Genomic DNA, 17,680 nt, shown 5'->3' with positions numbered 1-17,680 from the left:
ATTTGAAATATTTTTATTCTGCCTTCCCAGTATAATTTGAATTACCTTTTTAAAATGTAAACTAAATTTACAATGATTTTTTTATTGATGATGTAGCACAGAAATATAATAAAAGGAAATATGTTGTTTTTTAAACATAGTTTGACAATTTAAAGCAGAACCAAATGGTTAATTATAAGACTGAGAAATTTATTGAAAACTTTCTCAACAGAGACTAAATTATTCATAGGTATTGCTGATTATCTATATTGCATTGCATTTGTAGTGATAAATCCTCTACCTCTGGTTGATGGTGTGGAATATTCAGTTGCTCATGGAACTAAACTGTTTTTATTAGTTGTTTATTTGGCTGGGACTAAAATTAAGCATATAAAACACCTAAAAACTGGGGTAGGCAAGCATGGGATAGGGAACTAAAAGAAGTAGACAACTGAGTAAGGAACCTGGGAAGAAAGACAAAACACACAAGGGCTCTTATGAAAGGATTCTTATGAAATAGGAAGATTTGAAGAAAATTCATAATGCTTAAATCAGAAGAGACTACATACTACTAAGAGAAAAAAGAGTGAAATGACAATAATGTTATTCAAGAGAGAAAGGTAGTGACGTTATAATTTGTTTGACTTTGAGTCCTGTCAGTCCTGGCCAGCTTGAGCAGTAATCAAGCTTGCAAAGGCTGTGATACAGTAAATGAAGTGGAAGTTGAAGACAATTGGTAGCAACTACTTAATTGCTTGGCCCCAGTTACCACAGTCCAGTCATTGACCAGAAGAATCAGGTGCAGTGGGAGACTTGTAAATTATGGAGAAACAATAAAAAATAAGATGAGAACAATCAACTTATTGGTTCTAGAAATAGACTGGATTGCCTATCATTTATGGGAACGCAGCAGGCAGACATGATAAATTTAGATGGCTGTGGCTTGCAGACCAGGGAATACAAGTTGCCACACTGGCATTCAGGAGCAGAGGCTTGTGGCAGTTTCTATCAATGCAGTATTTTTGCAATTCTGAGAGAACAGCATAGGTCAAGATGCAGGAATGATTTTTAAACATAAGTTTGAACAAAGCATATTATTTTCTTGGAAATTTTTAGTTGGAATGCTGGAAACCAAGCATTTTAACAGTTCTAGCCAATGGCATTCATTGAAGAAAATGGACATGTGGTAGCAGAAGTACTTATGTTATCACTCTTCTTCACTGGGTAAAATCAGCAACAACAAACTTTCTTATAAAGAAATTGAGAAAGAATTAAGAATTAAGACTTGCATAGACTTTAATAAAATATGTTAATGTGTTAGGAACCAGATACTTCTTGGTTCACTTCTGAAACTGCATGTATAATAACAGTCCACTCAAAAAGAGTTACTGGTTGGAAAAATTTAAGCCTGAGTTTTGCACAAAGCTTTTGGGAGATACACATATTTACATGCTCACACATCCACATCTCCCATACATATACTTAAACCATTTTCAACCTCTCACAAAAAGAAGAGCATATCCTAATGAAGAACAGTAGAATTGCTGGATTTTTGCTGCTAAAATTACAGTGTTCTTTCTGGAATTAAAATGGAAATCAAGAACTTCTCTTTTTCTGCCAGTAAAGGAAATAAAAATTCCACTGGAAAAGAAAGCATGATGATTTTCAGCCTTTAATTGGGAAGAAATCTGTCACTTCCCTCTTTCTCCGGTTAGTGGCAGCTTCTGGATATCACATATTTGCCTCCTAGTTTTCTCCTTATGATTAACTCAAGAAAACAAAGTGAATGTGACAAATTGTGTACTCAACATACAGCAGTGTTCAAATTGGTTGAATCTTTTGTTTAGGTTATATTGCATAAGTATCTTAATACATCTCTAAGTTATACTTCTAGTGCCTGTAAGAAGTAAAGGAAACTTAAATAATAACTTACAATCCTAAAGTTAAATCAAGCAGGTTAAGTATTATTCTTTACCCATTCAGCTTGGAATTTCTTATAACATGCATGTTCAAATGTAGTACTAGTGATCATGCCATTCTGAAGAGGAGTAGTTATGTAGGGAGGAAAACTGAATTTGATTTAATATTTGAAATGGTATTCTATCATAGACAAAAACATTCAAAATTATTAGAAAAAGACTAGTCTTAGAATGGTTGAAAGTCAGGAAACAATATGTAGGTTAAAAAGCTTATTTGAATCCCCATTCAGATTTCATAAGAATACATTGGCCAGGTAAAGAAAGCTACATGGATTGTGTAGCTACTATTTCGGGAAAAAAGCAGACAAATTCTGGTAAAAGCAGTTCATAGACTTAAGTTTTATAAACAAGAGACAATTTTAGATAAATATATTTTAACTGCTTGTTTGTATAATCTATTACAGCTATATTAGCTCCAGTTATTAGACTTTTTAAACTAAATGAAAGTCACTTGTACAGCAACAAAGTTGTACAGCAATTTTGTACCACATTGTATTTATATATTTAAAATATTTGATTTATATATCTGTTTGCTACAATTTGAAATCTGCCGTTCATAATAAATTATCCTAGCAAGGTAACAATATAAAATAGCAATCAGTAAGACAAATTAATTGCAGATATGGGGAAAAAAACAAAGTAAACCAAAACAAACATACAGACACATTGTACAATATGCAATGGCTACTTTATTTACAAATATCTAGTGGGACAAATGGGTCTTAAAAAGTGAAATTGGCACTTAAAGCCTTTCTTGAGGGAGAACATTCCATATTACTATCTTCTCTTCAGAGAATGTCTTTCTCACATCATCATTTAATGTTTTTCACCAAATGTAGAACAATAGAATACTTTTCTATACTGCCCAGATCTAAGGAAACTGGCCTGCTGGTATAGAGAAATGAGTTCTTTTAAATATTCAAGTTCCAGATTGATTAGACATTCTACTTGTCTATTTGACTTGGAAATGAGCAGGCAACCAAAATAACTCTATCTGAATCAATAACTATTCCTATATGCCACACTGTCTAATGAAACAGGAGTTTTTGGATTATTTGAAAGGCTGTCTATATTTCTTTAGTATATTACATATTTGCAATATAAATATAATTTGCAATTTAAATATCTGTATTTAAAGCATTCCTGAAATGTATGCTTCCTTGTTGTTCACAAACAGTTAGCTTGAAGTTCTTATTATATTACAGATTTATCTAAAATATTATATAACACTATTAGTGAAAAGGAGGGTAGGCTATAATCTTCTTCACCTTATCCTTACTGAATTGAGGGAAACTGAATATTTGTTGCTTTAACTTTGACTATTCCCAGAAAGGCTCAGGGCAGCTAATGGTGTCAGTGTAACACAAAAGAAGAATCCAAAATGCCAAGTACACGTTAAAAAATGACAAAGTTAAAAGAAAAAAGAAAAATACAAATGTCACATGTCACATGTCCATGAACCTTACGTTCAATTATAGCACACCATCCTCCTGGAAGAGACTGACCCTATTTGATCTTGCTACATGGGTGGATGAATACAGGAGAAGATGGTCCCTCAGATAACTAGGTCTGGAGCTATATAAGGCCTTAAGGATGACAACCAGCACCTTGAACTGCACATTTAAGCCAATTGGCAAACAGTGGGGGGTTCACCCAAATGTATCAGGACACACCTATCACTGCTTGGCTGCTGTATTCTGTATCAGCTGTAGATTCCAAATGCTCTTCAAGAACAGCCCCATATGCAGTGTGCTGTAGTAGTCCAAACAAAAAGTGTTTGGGGCATGAATGACTATGAACAATGTCCCCCCTGCCCCCATTCCCCCCGACCTGGAATGGCTGCAATTGGTACAGAAGGTGAACTGTGCAAAAGCCCTCCTAGCAACAGTTGCAAACTGGTCTTCAAGCAAGAGCTACGAGTCAAGGAGAACCCCCAAATTGTTGAATATCTCTGAGTTGAGGAATCAAATACTGTGTGAAATTTCCCTTGAATCATTTAGGCCACAAATGCAAAGCCAGTCTGTCTTAGAGGGATTCAGTTGAAGCCTGTTCCTTTCCATCCCAATCCTGACAGCCTTCAGGCACTGGGTTAGAACATCCACTACATCACCTTTTTGGCCCGGGGTGAAATGTACACCTGTGTATTATTAGCATTTTGATGATATTGAATCACAGGCCAGCAGATGACTTCTCCCATGCAGATGTTAAAAGGAAGAGGAGAGAAAGAATCCCAGAGGCATTCCTCAAAGAAGAGGTTTTGGGGCAGATTTGTCCTCTCGAATCATCATTGAGTGGAACCACCCATTCAAGAAGAAGAACCACTACAAGTCAATGCCCCCACTCCAGTCCCTGAAATATGGTCTTTAAAGATACCATGGTTCATGTATCAAAAGCTGCTGAGAGATCAAGGAGGACCAAGAGGGTTGAATTCCTCCAATCACCATCTTTCCACAGGTCATCTGCAAGCATAACTAGTGCAATTTCCATATCCTGGTCTAAAACCTGGCTTTCAGGAATCCAATAATTCACTTTTTCTAGGGATCTCTGTAGCTGCAGTACCATCACTATCTCCACAACATTTGCTAATAAAGAAAGCTTGTAAATAGATCTAATATCCAAATTAGTTGCATTAGGTGATGACTTCTTGAGCAGGAAGTGCATCACAGTGTCCTTCAGTGGTAACGAAAACATATCCACACTCAACAAAGCATTGATTATTGCTGGAATCCAACATCCTGCCACCTCCAGAAGATCTTAAGTAACCATGATATCTTAACCACCCATTGAGGCAGGAACCCAACTGGGAAATGATGTAACTGACACTGCAGAGCGCTCTATCTGGTTCCTTGAGACTCACAAGCTCAAAATATTTCAGATAACTTCACAAGATCAGGCTCCAGTCATCTCTGTTAGTTTGGTCCAGCTGGAGTCTAGCTCACCTCAACTTTGAGTGGTTTTGTCTGCCAAATGTTGTGAAAATTTTTCATAGTGGACCTTCAGATAGTCTTGGCAAACATCTTTCTCTAGAAGAGAACAGATTGTCTTAAAAAGGGCCCCTGCATGACATTTAGCAGATTCAATAAGGTCAGCAAAATATCTCCTTTTTGGTACTCAAATCATCATTGTGAAGTCTCAAATGTGAGCTTATATGCTCTGGTAATACTCAAGGCAGCATTTCCTCTAGTAGTACTCTAGTGATTTGGTGTGGTCTGCCTCTTCATCTCATTGAACTCCTCTATAAACCAGGGAGATACAGTGGATCAGAGAGGCCACTCTGGCACAATCCTGTCTAGTATTCCAGACCTACCTTTATTCCAGAAGGTGACCAGAGTCTCAGCCAAACTGCCTGCCATATCCTCAGGAAATTCCTCAAGAGCCTCTGAAAACCCACAGGATTTATCAGGTGCCTTGAGCAGACTGATCTAATAGGTCTATCCTCAATGCAGAGGGGGACTGTGCAAAACTCTACAGCAATCAGAGAGTGATCTGTTCATGACAAGGGGTGGAGTTCAGTGTCCCATTTTCAGAACACATTGCATCTGCCCCAAGACAAAACAGATCTAGTGTGTGACCTCCCATGCGTGTCATGCCCTTGATAACCAGGTCCAAGGTTGTCATAACTGCCATGAACTCCTTGGCCAGTTCAGACCCCAATGCTACTAGCTGGGAAAACTCCAACTTTATTTATTTGTTAAATTTATATGCCCGCCCTCTTGCCAATTTTCTGTATTGCTAGGGATTTTGGCAGTAGCAATTTCAGAAATTTCTTCTTGTGTCCCTTAGCTTTTCTCCTTATTAAGTGCATATCTAGCCTGATGACTGAGACTAATTTTAGAGCTTTTTTCCACTGGTCAGTTAATGCTCTTCATCCTTTTTTGAGTGAGCAGAAACCTGTACTGGCAAGAAATTGGATGTCCCCATTGCTAATCCCTATCGCATCCATATTGCCTCTGTTCTGTCTCACTGGCAAGTGCTATCCTGTTCATGCATGTGGAACATGCAGTAAAGTGATCACCTGATTTCTCTGGCTGTGCTGCTTTCCCTGTACTGCACATCATTAGCTGGCAGGAAAAGCATCTACCAGTCACCACAAATGGAACAAATTTGGCTGTAGGATTTGGTCCATCATCTATAGGTTCCTTCCTGTACATCTCTTTCTACATCCCATTCTATTATAATCAAGCAGAATAAAAAAAAAAAACACCAAAGTTCCAAAGACAGCTAAGTCAAAAGCAGCCCTGCTTGGGAGACACTGAGAAGGGGAGGGGGCTGTCCTGTCATTTCAGTATTGCAGTCTGCAAGCTATTTCATGTTACATTGTTTTCCCATTACACCATTCTACTGTCTTGGTATTTCAGACTTACACTAACTGGTATGGGCAAGACAGTTAAACTTTTATGATACAGCTGATTGAGTAGTCTACCACTATTGCACAGTCACCAACACAGTGCTGCTGTACATATCCAGCTTTTCAGGGAGATGATAGTAGAATGACTGCAGACAAAAGTAAGGACTTGTGGGGGGGAGGGACTGCCCACATCAACCCCAAGTGGCTTGTAAGTGTTGGTCTGATCCCATCTGTTATTGATCACCTGACCTAGATTTTACACCCCTTGCGGCTGCATCAGATGTTGTCATCTAAAGGGAGAAACACTAGTTTAGACAGCTAAGAATATCTTAAGCTTTCCTCATTCATGGGCTGACAACAAGATAAACGCCGGGGACACAGCAGGAAAAAAATGTTGCCAGGCCATTTTTGTACCATCATTCAGTAAAATGGAAAATTCCCTTGGTTGCCTCTTGCCCGTCAGGCTATGCAGACTTCAGAAACAAACTTGATCTAATTCAGTATTACTGTGGATCATATTTTGGTCATAATTTGACCCCCAATTTCAACAAGGTTGTTACTGTTTGACAGAAGTGCTGCTTTATTTCTTCTTCAGCTTACTTGGGAATTGTATGTATACGAGCATTATTCTTGTCTCCTTTTTCTATCTCATAGGCAGATTGATTTTAGGCCAGAAAAGCAGCAAGTAATTTTATTTGGAACAGTCAAAACTGGAACTCACTTAACTTTTACATCAGCCAGGAAATTACTGTTGTGCAGATGGAAGGCTAACAGGAGGAAATGGAAAGATTAGACACTAGAGATGTGGGATGGCGGTCAGAGCACAGGACTATGAGGAAAGAACTCCTGAGTTCTAATTCATCTAACTTTGCCTTCTTTGTGCTAAAATTAAACTTACCACTTAAGCTTTTCCATGTAATCAGAGAACAGACTGACTTCATGTTGGATATATTGTCCTTATTCTAGTTTATTTATATATGTTATGTAGTTGGTTGACTGATCAAGGGTGGCCAAAGCTCCTGAATTTTTTAGTATTAAAAATTTCTTTAGTTTTAAACAAGCCCAGGAAATTCTGCTAAGGTCTTGTCAGTAAGCCTGACACTAAAGTGCTTAAAACATTTTCTATAGAATCAGTAGTCTTTATAAGTTAGCTCATGTGGTCCAGTTCTGTTACTGGAGTTGTAACTGTGGGGAATCTGAGGCCAGCCCAAGGTCATCAACCTGGTTGATTTCAGAAGACAAATTTGAACCAGGAATTCCAGATAATGCTCTGCTTTTGTTCTGGGGAAAATATTCAGTTGTACTGTGGCTTACACATTGGGATGTCAGTAGCATAGCAGCGCTTTATATTAGAATTAGTGTTTCAAAATATATATTGTTTGCAAACTGGAAACCTAGAAGTAGTCCAGATAATAGCTTCATCCTTATTAAGAATACATTTTTTGGTTAATCTGAAAAGTTTTTGAATATAGTTTTAGCATATAGAGACGGTTGCTAATAATAGTATTTCTTGAATTGTGGCAAACATGTTTGCAAGCTACTTAAATGGAGGGGTTAAGAAAAACCAGTACAGTATTTGGTGAGCTCTGCTCTTGCTCTGCAAATTTGTCTTTTTATACGTAGTAATTTCTGCCTTTGCTTGCAAAATATGGATTTCTACCTGAATCATAAGTTTATAACTTTACTGATTTGGAAAGCTGATTATTCTTTGAAAAGGACATTGGTACCATGACCTGGAAGTGAGCCCCATAGAGATCAAGGAATATTGTTCCACTGTAAAAGTTCTTTGGGCAATATCCAGAACAGCATACTAATACTTGAAGCAAATACTGAAAGAGAGTTCACAAAATTACTCATTTTCACTATATACTGTAGATGTTCCAATGAGTAATTTTGTGAACTTCCTTTCAGTATTTGCTTCAAGTATTTCTGGATGTTGTTCTGGATATTGTTCTGGACATTGTTAATATCTTAAGCAACAATGATACTAATGCAAAATAGTGCAATAGATCTAATATTGAAACTTATCTCCTTTTCTAAATGAGCTAATATTGTTGGATGAATTTGAAAATGGCTCTTTGCCAGTAACAATCATTGTGCTACTCACAAGGGGTGTACTGATCATAAAATAATTATTTTACCAGAACATTTTCAGGAACTAGGTGTACTTTATGAAGTTTGTGAGGAAAAAAAGTAAAGTATGACCACTTTTTCTAGAGGCCCTGGGCACAGGATCAAGCTTCAGACACTGAGATGGACCTGTAAGAGCAGGACCTGCCCTTCTAGTCTCTTTCCATTCTCTTTTCCTCTTTTCCTGTGTATCTGTTTAATTTCCAAGGTCTGATAGCAGCACTTTAAATATCTTTGTTTCAATTCTGTTAAATTGGTCTTTACTCCTGCCCTTGAAAGTGTGCTCACATTCCCAGCTGTATTTGGAATTACTTCTAACTGTATTGGTAGCAGATTTAGAAAAATACATTGTTGAGTATGAAGAATCTATAATCCCCCAGATGTTCCTAATTCCTACCCCATTGGCCATGCTGATTAGAAAATGTAGTCCAATAACATCTGGAGGTCCATAGGTTCCCCATGCCTATTTTAGGCAATAAATGGACCAAGAGATTAAGATTTTGAGGCTTGGAGAACACTAGAGAGGACATGGTAAGTGTGTAAACTGGGCCATACAGGCTAAGGTATATTGTCTTAGTCTAACTTGTTTTACAAAGTTGCTGGGATAGAATGGAGGGAAATCATGCAAGCTATATTTTGCTCCTTGGAGAAAAGGCAGGAGCTAAATATAAGGGTTTCATAATTTATTTAATCAGGTTTTTATTTTAAAGTTGAAAGCAGTGAGGAATTATCGTTATCCAACGGCATAGGCTGAGGTACCATCAGTATGCTAATGATACTCAGCTTTACATCTCCACCCTTGGCCAATTAAGTGATGCTCTGAAGACCCTCTCTCAGTGTCTGGAAACTGGTGGGGGGGGGGATTGGATGGGAAACAACTGGCTTCAGTTCAACCCAAGCAAGACTGAATGGCTTTGGGTGTTGGGGCTCTCTGGTTCTGGGGACTTTCCGTCTCTTGTTCTGGATAGGATTGCACCAACCCAGACAGAACTTGTGCGCAATTTGGGGGCTCCTTCACGGCTCCTGTTTGAGGAACAGGTGGCAGCCATGGCCCAGAGGGCTTTTGCACAATTATGTATTGTATACCAGTTGTACCCATTCCTGGACCAGGAGGCCCTGCTTGTGGTTACTCATGCCTTGACCGCCTCTTGTATGGATTAGTGCAATGTGCTGTACATGAGGCTGCCTTTAAAGAGTATTGGAAGCTTCAGCTGGTGCAAAATGAGGCTGCACAGGCAGTTATGTACATCCCTCAATCACCTTATGTTGCACTTTTGGCCCGTGGGTTGCATTGGTTGTCAGTTTGCTTGCAGGTTCAATTCAGGGTACTGGTGATAACCTATAAACCCCTTCAGGGACTGCAACTGCATCTACCTGTTCCAGCAGGTCCAGCAGGAGAGACATGCTCTGAGTCCCATTGGCCTGGGAGTGTCATCTGGTAGGGCCCAGGAAGAGATCTTTTCCTTTGGAACAACATTCCCTGGAAATCAGATTGGCCCTGACCCTGTTGGTTTTTTTGTAAGGCTATGAAAATGTGGCCCATCAGGCATGGGGACCCAGAAGCCGGGGAGAGCCTGTGCAGTGGCTGTATCGAGTGTTATTGATGGATATGAGAACACCTGAGCTATGGACTTTGTATGGGTTTTTAAATTTTTTTATTATTATCATTCTTAAATTGTAGCTTTTGTAATTTGGCATTTTTGTATTGTTTTTAATTGTTTGTGAGATGGGTGGCTGTATAAATTGATATAATAAACAAACATAAATAAATAGGATGGAAATCTTATAGGGCTAATATGATAATGGAAATGGGTTTGGTTACACACAAAACATTGGCGTTGCATTGGCTTGTTTATCTTCTTTCCCTTGGATGCCTGCCCTGTACCCCTTTTAGGTCCAGATGGAGCCCTAAGATGTGTTTAATAATACGCTCTTTGGAATGAAACCCTTCCACAAACCTTCAGTTTCTACGTTTTGCATTAGATGTGCAGCCAGTAAAGGAGCTTGAAACTACTTGAAACTAGTGATACAGCTTTTTAAGTGCTCTCTTATTCTCTTAACTTGAATGTTTTTCTTTATTCATGCTGAGTCAAGGACCAACCTTGACCATTTTTCTGCTTTGAAATTGAAATGTGCTGAAATTTGGAGGCCTAATTCCTTTATTAAGTTTGGCTGTAATAGTTAGAAAAGCTCCATCACAGTGTTTGCAGCATACTAAATTCTACTTGTTTAAACCTTGAATTCCATATAAATCCATTAAAATGGTAGTTGCATTTGAAAAATTAGATATTCACTATAGTATGATGATATCAAAACATCCTGAAACCACTTAAATACTAACTGGAGAGTAATCAGAGGACATTGCAGAAAAATATGGTAAGTCTTTATATATATTTATGTGGATGTCCATGCATGCTGATAAAATTAGCTTTAGTCAAAGAGCTTTGATTTAGTCAAAGAGTATGCTTAAAATTAATCTAGGAAATCGTTTTACCAAAATCAAGGCTGTAATCCTATACTCACTTTCCCAAGATTCATTGCATTATACATGATTTATATTTGAACTAAGCATAAGTTGATACTAATAGGCTGTATTATGACAGCCTTTTAGAAAACATGAAAGAATCCATCTTCAGATCCACAGCATCTTTTTCCATATCTTCCATGTCTCTTTCATAATCTGGCATTTCTCAAAGTTGCTTGACTATGAGAATGATACGGAGAAAGAAGCTGTAATGTATCAGAAGAGTGACCTTGAGAATTACCCTATTTTGGACCCACTGAAGGGAAAGACCAAATCTCTGAAAACTTTTCTGAAAATAGACAAGGAGAGAATGATAGGAGATTAGTATCTGGGGTTTTATTTGGAGAAGAAGCTGAATACTGAGCCTTTCAAAAAGAAGAGAAAGGAATTCAAAGTGGACTTGTCAGTTCAGGGTTAAATTGTCTAAGTTTTGTTCTTGGATTGTTAATATTGAATTTTCTTTTTCTGACCAGGACTGTAAGAAGATGATTTATAACTGTAAAAGTGATTTATTTGGTTTAGATTTATTTATTTATTATTGGTCTTTTGTATGCTTAAGAGGAGAGATCTTTTAGGTTTGACATTTTAGAAAAATTTACAAGTTAAAATGCAAAATATATCTATTACTTTAGGCTTAAAATATATAGTTTATTATCACTGGTACTATTAATACTTTTGCTGATTAGATTGTTGAATATTTTTTATAATTTGGTTACTTTTTAGGGATGAGAAAGGGGATGAAGAGGCTTTTTTTAGTAATATTAGAGAAGGTGTTAAGTTACTGTTAATGCATATACTTGTTTGGAGGGAGGGAGAAGTCATCTTTTATTTTTCTTTCTCTTTTTTCTTTCCTTTTTTTTTCTTTTTGTTTATAGGTCTTTTAGTTTTGTATTTGTTTTTCTATATATAAACTTTAATAAAAATATTATTAAAAAATGAAAGAATTGGTTACAACCAATTGGGCAAATCAATCTCCTTCAATGAGAAGTGCATATAAGAAGCACCAAGGAACATTTTAGTTGTTTAGTATTAAGTGATATTCAAACTTATGTAATTGGAAAACTAGGGTGGCAGATGAAAGCAACTGACATAATTTATTATATTGCTATTAATAATCTTAGTATCATAGCATTGTTAATATTGATTACAAAATAGAAATATTATTCATCTAATGGACAATATGACTTAAATCCACACCATTTATTATAACATTAATATAGTTGTAACATTGCCATTCCTGTCCACAGTCTTTCAAGTTTCTAACTTTCAAGCTTCTGTGAACATAGCAATCTGTAAGTAAGTACTGAATTCCTAATTGTTACAAAGATTGTGTGGATGTTCAATAACAATTATTGGAATGGGAATTATTGCAAAGTAGATATATAGAATTGTGCTGTACAGTATAGAAACAGAATTGGCATGATAAGCAATACTTAAGCCCCACTGATTTGTCTGGGAGAGAGTAAAGTATGTGTACAAATCTCTCACTGAAATCAGTTGGGCAGTACTTAAATTTATCTAATATCTTTTGATATGGTCTAAAATAATTTATTGATAATCAAAATAAGTCACAAAATAAGCTTTACAAAGTTTCTGGCTATCCGGTTGTTTTAGACTGCAATTCCTACAATCCCCAACCAAAATAAACATCAGCCATGCTTGGTAGCAAGAACTGTAGGCCCACATTTCTGCATTGCACTGAATTGAGGGAAACCTGATTGGTAGTTTTGAAACAGAACCTGTAGGTGAGGTTCTAAAAACAACTGATGAGAACCAAATAAACCCTGTTATCTAAATGGAAAGTTTTAACCATGAAAAATAATATGTGCAATTGCACTTCTAGTTGTTGATGTATTGATTAAGCAGAGTGGTTTTGAATAGGATAAATGCAGTTTATTCCATTAATGCTTCTATTATATAGTAATTATTTCTATTTCCTGTTTCCAAAAGTTTTTAAATCAGATGATTGGGAAAAAAAACTTTTCCACTTGCTTTCTTAACAAATCAAAAGTTTTCTAATTTATCCTTTATTTCATTTAGTCTGATAGTCTTTGTTTCACAGGATGTCTTTTTCTCAATGCAATGAAATATTTCTGTAAATTAATAAACAGTAAAATGCTGGCTATATTTTGTAAAATAATCAGTTAATTATATTGGGGCCAGCACATTTCATGGTTTTACAAATCCGACTAAAACATGGTGGCTGCATTTAGAAGAAGTCCCTTGAAAAATAATATTAATTAAAAAAAAATTTTTTTTTTAAATCCCAGTTTGTTTTGAAAATCAGTAAAGTGAGTTGCTCTAACCTCCAGCAAAACAGCCTGAAAGGACCAAAAGAAATGGGGTTACTATTCATTACTGGATTATTAGTTGTAACATCCTAGAAACTATTGCTTCACATTTGGTTAATTCACCAGATAAAGGTATCATCGTAGCAGTGAATGAGAATTTCACTCTGACAATTAGGTATTTAGAATATTTTATTAAACGGTAGATTTATTATTATTAAAACCAAAAACTTTCTATATTGTCACAGTATACATATTCTTGAAGATGTGAGCACATCCTTAATAAACTCTGCCAAACTAGCTGCTGCTTTCCAAAATATTCTACTGAGTTTTTTAAAGTTAACATTGCTTACATCAAATTACATTTGTGGGCATGGTTCTTTTTGTTGTTGTTGTTGTTATCATCATCATCATCATCATTATTATTTCAACAGATCTATTTTCATGAATATATGGTTGAGAAATTTTGTATTTTGTAGGATAGCTACTGAATATAGAATTGGAAGAATTATATGAATAAATGGAAATATTATCTTCAAATGTATTCCCATCCCCACTCCACATAATATGCATTTGCATGTCCAACTCAGTTTGCTCCGCTCTTAATCTTACCATGAATATGTAACTGCTGATATATAAAACATAATACTGTAATGTTCTTTATAAGACACTGACTGACCTTAGTGCCAGGTAGCTTAGAATGATCATTACCTTGCAACAGCATATGTTATACAGAGGAGAAAAAGTGATTTCTAAAATAACATGACTGTTGAAAACCATTTCTAATGTTATTTTCTCTCATATGAACATACACAGTTAATTTTAAAAAATGAATTAAAATTATAACAGTAATAATTGTCTTACTGTCAGGGTTACTGCCTTGAGTATAATGTACATTTTCCAAAGTTAAAGCTGCTAAAGCTGCTCAAGAGCACAATAAGTGAATACGTGTTTCTACATGCCTATTAATATACATAGATAACGTGATGTATTATAAGAATTGCTACAACTTTCTTTAGACCATTACAATGTCACTGAGTCTTTTCCCAGTTTAAAATGCAGTTATGACTCTGTCCAGCACACACTTGGAAATTATGTGTAATTCCTAGCTCTCCCCTTTTCTTCATTTAATGCTTCAATTTTGGCTTGGAAATAACTTTTTATGCTTAGATGGAGAACAGGAAAGTAGTTTGGTAATATAATTGATCTCAGCATTAAGTCCAAAAGCTATGCTGTGAAAATAGCCATATATGTTATAGATAATATAAAGTGAGCCAACTAAATGTTGAAGCAAAATGCCTATTGGCTCCTAAAAGAAACTTCATCCCACAATCTCCCTCTTACCTTCAGCAAAAGCACTGAAGAGTCCTTGACTTAATTATTGCTCGGTAGTGCTCGGATTTTGATTCTCTTAGGCATCAGGGATGTGAGCATTCCAGCAGTTACACGAAACAATGAGAGAGAAACTCTCTGCTTGCCCAAAGCCTATGAAGCATTACGTCATGGCAATACCTTATAAGGAACTCTATATTGTGCAGTCTCATTCTGTATTTAGTGTACTTTAGTGATAGCCAGAACTACAAATATATGTGTGTGTGTGCTTGCATGCATGCATATTCATGCATGTGTGTGTTTTTCTGGCTTCAAATACTTTGGACTGTGCAAAACATTTCATGTGTCAGATTGATTTGTGGCCAAAGTGAATGCATGGAAAAGTTTAGAGTAGTTTCATCTCACTATTGATAATAGAGTAGTGAAGTGGTTGCAGAGCAATATTTAATTTTTTTGTTTGTCATAAAACAATTGGATTTCTTTTACTTTTCTTTACTGAGTTACTGGGGGGCAAAAACAAAACAAAATAAAACGCAAGCTTAGCTGGCCTCCTCTGAGAAAAGTATGAACACCAAGCCTTTTTTTCCTTGTGTTTTATTTCCTGATGATGTAACTAGAAAACAATTCTTCAAGTATGATGGGAAGGCCAGATGAGAAACAGGGGTGTGTTGTGTGTAAAAGTGCATGCACTTTTTCCTCTTAAACCCATGTTTTACTTTCTTTCATTTTATATTTAGGATTCTTAATTGGTTGGTATTAATAAGGTTTTCCAGAAAGCATTCATTTGATCTATAATCAGGAAAAAACACAGAATAGACTTAAATTTACAAGGGAATGTCTTCATTGGCTTTGATACTATATTCTGTTGCTTTGCAAATGGAGGAAGTCTGTAAGAAAAAGATTGCAGAAAATTCATTGAAGGAATTATCTGATTAAATCCTCTGCATGTTAATGAAAGTTTAAAATAGTATAAAAGAATTTTAAAATCCTATATCCTATATACTATATTGTGCTCTGCTAAATGGATTAGGCTGAATCACTGAAGTTCAATTTTTTACAATAAACAATATTTATTAGGAATATGTTGTAACAGATTGAATTGAATTTACTTCCCAATAAAATGGATTTAGCATTGCAGTCATAGTTGATTACCACATGTTTTAATGCTCACATAAACACTGTAAACTGTATGGGAAGGACTAAGATTTAGAATAATACTATGGCATAGGGACTAAAGCTTGACTTCCTAAAGATGGTTCATATTGTCATGAAAATATAGAGTAATTCAGTTTATTCTATTTATTTACATTTATTTCTATTTACAGACTGTCTTCTGTACAGTCATTTAAAAAAAAAAAAAACAGTATTAGATAAGTATACTTAAAAATGCCATGTTCCATAATATTCTGGAAATAGGGTCTTGAAATGGCAGCTTCTCCCAAGCAAGCTTCTCTGTGAATCAGATGGTTATTCTCTTGCCTACACTTTTGAAGAATACATTGGTAACTACCAGAGAGGGTTCTTTTTTTTTTCTTACATTGCAGTTCTCTAATGGTAGAATTCTGCCCCCCCCCCCCAAAAAATAAATTTTGACTTGTTCTGGGGTTTAGGCATCTGGGAATACAAAGAATTACATTAATAGATTTTTTTTTTCATTCATCATCATGCTGTTCTATTGATTTAGTATTTAATTATGTCTTATTTGTTGTTTTGGGGAGAAAATTCAAAGACTTCCTAGAGGAAAAGTAAGATATACATTTTAAAAATCAAATATAAATAGGGTAATTGTTGATAATAATGATACATTAGTACAACAGTTCTAGATCCTCCTAATACTAGCTTTCTCATATTATTTGCCCTCCCCGACCCCCAATATGTTGTGTATATATTGACATAGAGAGTGATTTAGCATTGTGAAGAAAGAATTGGCTCCAAAGATACAAAAGTGGAGAGGACAGGAGTTGTGAACCTTCTAATTTGCAAGGAATTGCCCATTGAAAATGTTTTCCAGAGAGGAGGTACTGTTTCAGAGAATGTGCACCCTAATAGTAATTCATCACATACAAAAGGAATTGGAATGGGTACTCTCATATTTGTTTTTCTGAGTTATTGAGTGAATATTTGTATGCAGGTCAAACTTTCTGTAATTTCTAATTTTTCTGTAATTTCTAATCTGAATACAGATTATAGTGCATACTGGCAACACTTTCTTATATATGCCATAAATTATTGATACACTGAGTACTTTGCATTTCAGTTTAAATGCAATCATCAGAGATTACTGTTTGCAGCTGGCTGACAGAGCAAATATTACATAATGCTTTAAGACAGGAAATGAAGAGCATGTCTCATTAATACTAAGGGAAGGGTTTGAGTAAAAGTTTCTTGAAGTAAAAACTTTAGTTGTGTGTTCATGTTGTGCATCTTCTGAGCTAACTATAATAGCATAAATTTTATGTTCCTGACATTTGCTTTTGCATTTAAAAAAGTAAGATGTTCTACTCATTGTTCTTTGCTATTCAGTGTACATTGTTTGTTTACTGAATAATTACATTGTTTACTTTTCATTTTTTAAATTGAATTTGACAGCTTTCTATTTTAAAAGTGACTACTTCATATGCAGCCTGAAAAGACAAAACCCAGAAAAAAAGACAAAGGCAAACTAAGAGGAGGGCAGATAGGATTTCTCTGTGGCGACATAAAAGAAAAACATACTCAGTCTTCTGTTAGCTCTTGCTAATAGGAGTTTTGTTTATAGACCCTACTGCTTTAGGAACATAACCTTCAGGGAACACTATGTTCATACTTTATGAGCTGGGAATGTCTATTTATCAGAAGGGATAATAAGCTGCTCTCATTTATTTGGGATGATATGGCTTTTCATGAAGATCCTAAATTCAGGGGATCAGGATGCCTATACACTCAACTTGAACAAATCAGTTTCCCTGATTCATCTAACTTTTTAATTAGCTAAGAGTCTTTTAATTTACAAATAGTGCAGGAAAGAGAGATCCTACAAAACAAAGCACCATTCTTCAGTTACTTCTGTATTTCCCATAATCTTTCTTAGCTTTACTTTAACCACAATAAAGAAGAAGGT

The 17,680-nt window shown here is 35.7% G+C and overlaps 2 protein-coding genes across 6 annotated transcripts in view; one reads left to right on the top strand and one right to left on the bottom strand.

Annotated features, from left to right (window-relative positions):
* The window catches only part of CMSS1 (cms1 ribosomal small subunit homolog), a 185,186-nt gene that overhangs the window by 19,855 nt on the left and 147,651 nt on the right, over positions 1-17,680 (top strand). The window lies entirely within an intron of this gene.
* FILIP1L (filamin A interacting protein 1 like) overlaps positions 1-17,680 on the bottom strand; it is a 155,892-nt gene that overhangs the window by 14,844 nt on the left and 123,368 nt on the right. The window contains exon 2 of one of the 5 annotated variants that reach the window (XM_088140797.1): positions 14,593-15,467. The exons of 3 other annotated variants lie outside the window; for them this stretch is intronic. The gene's annotated coding sequence lies outside the window, so the exon portion shown is untranslated. Of the gene's footprint in view, positions 1-4,897; positions 4,919-14,592; positions 15,468-17,680 lie in introns of those variants that run through there. One more of the 5 variants, XM_088140798.1, reaches the window with a different exon arrangement.

The sequence above is a fragment of the Python bivittatus genome, unplaced genomic scaffold (assembly GCF_059951505.1).
Source record: "Python bivittatus isolate LINGU-HERP-01145 unplaced genomic scaffold, Pbiv_v1 ctg000340_np1212, whole genome shotgun sequence".
Taxonomy (NCBI): domain Eukaryota; kingdom Metazoa; phylum Chordata; class Lepidosauria; order Squamata; family Pythonidae; genus Python; species Python bivittatus.
Note: the sequence above shows the minus strand (reverse complement) of the source record. Positions and strands in the feature narration are given on the sequence as shown.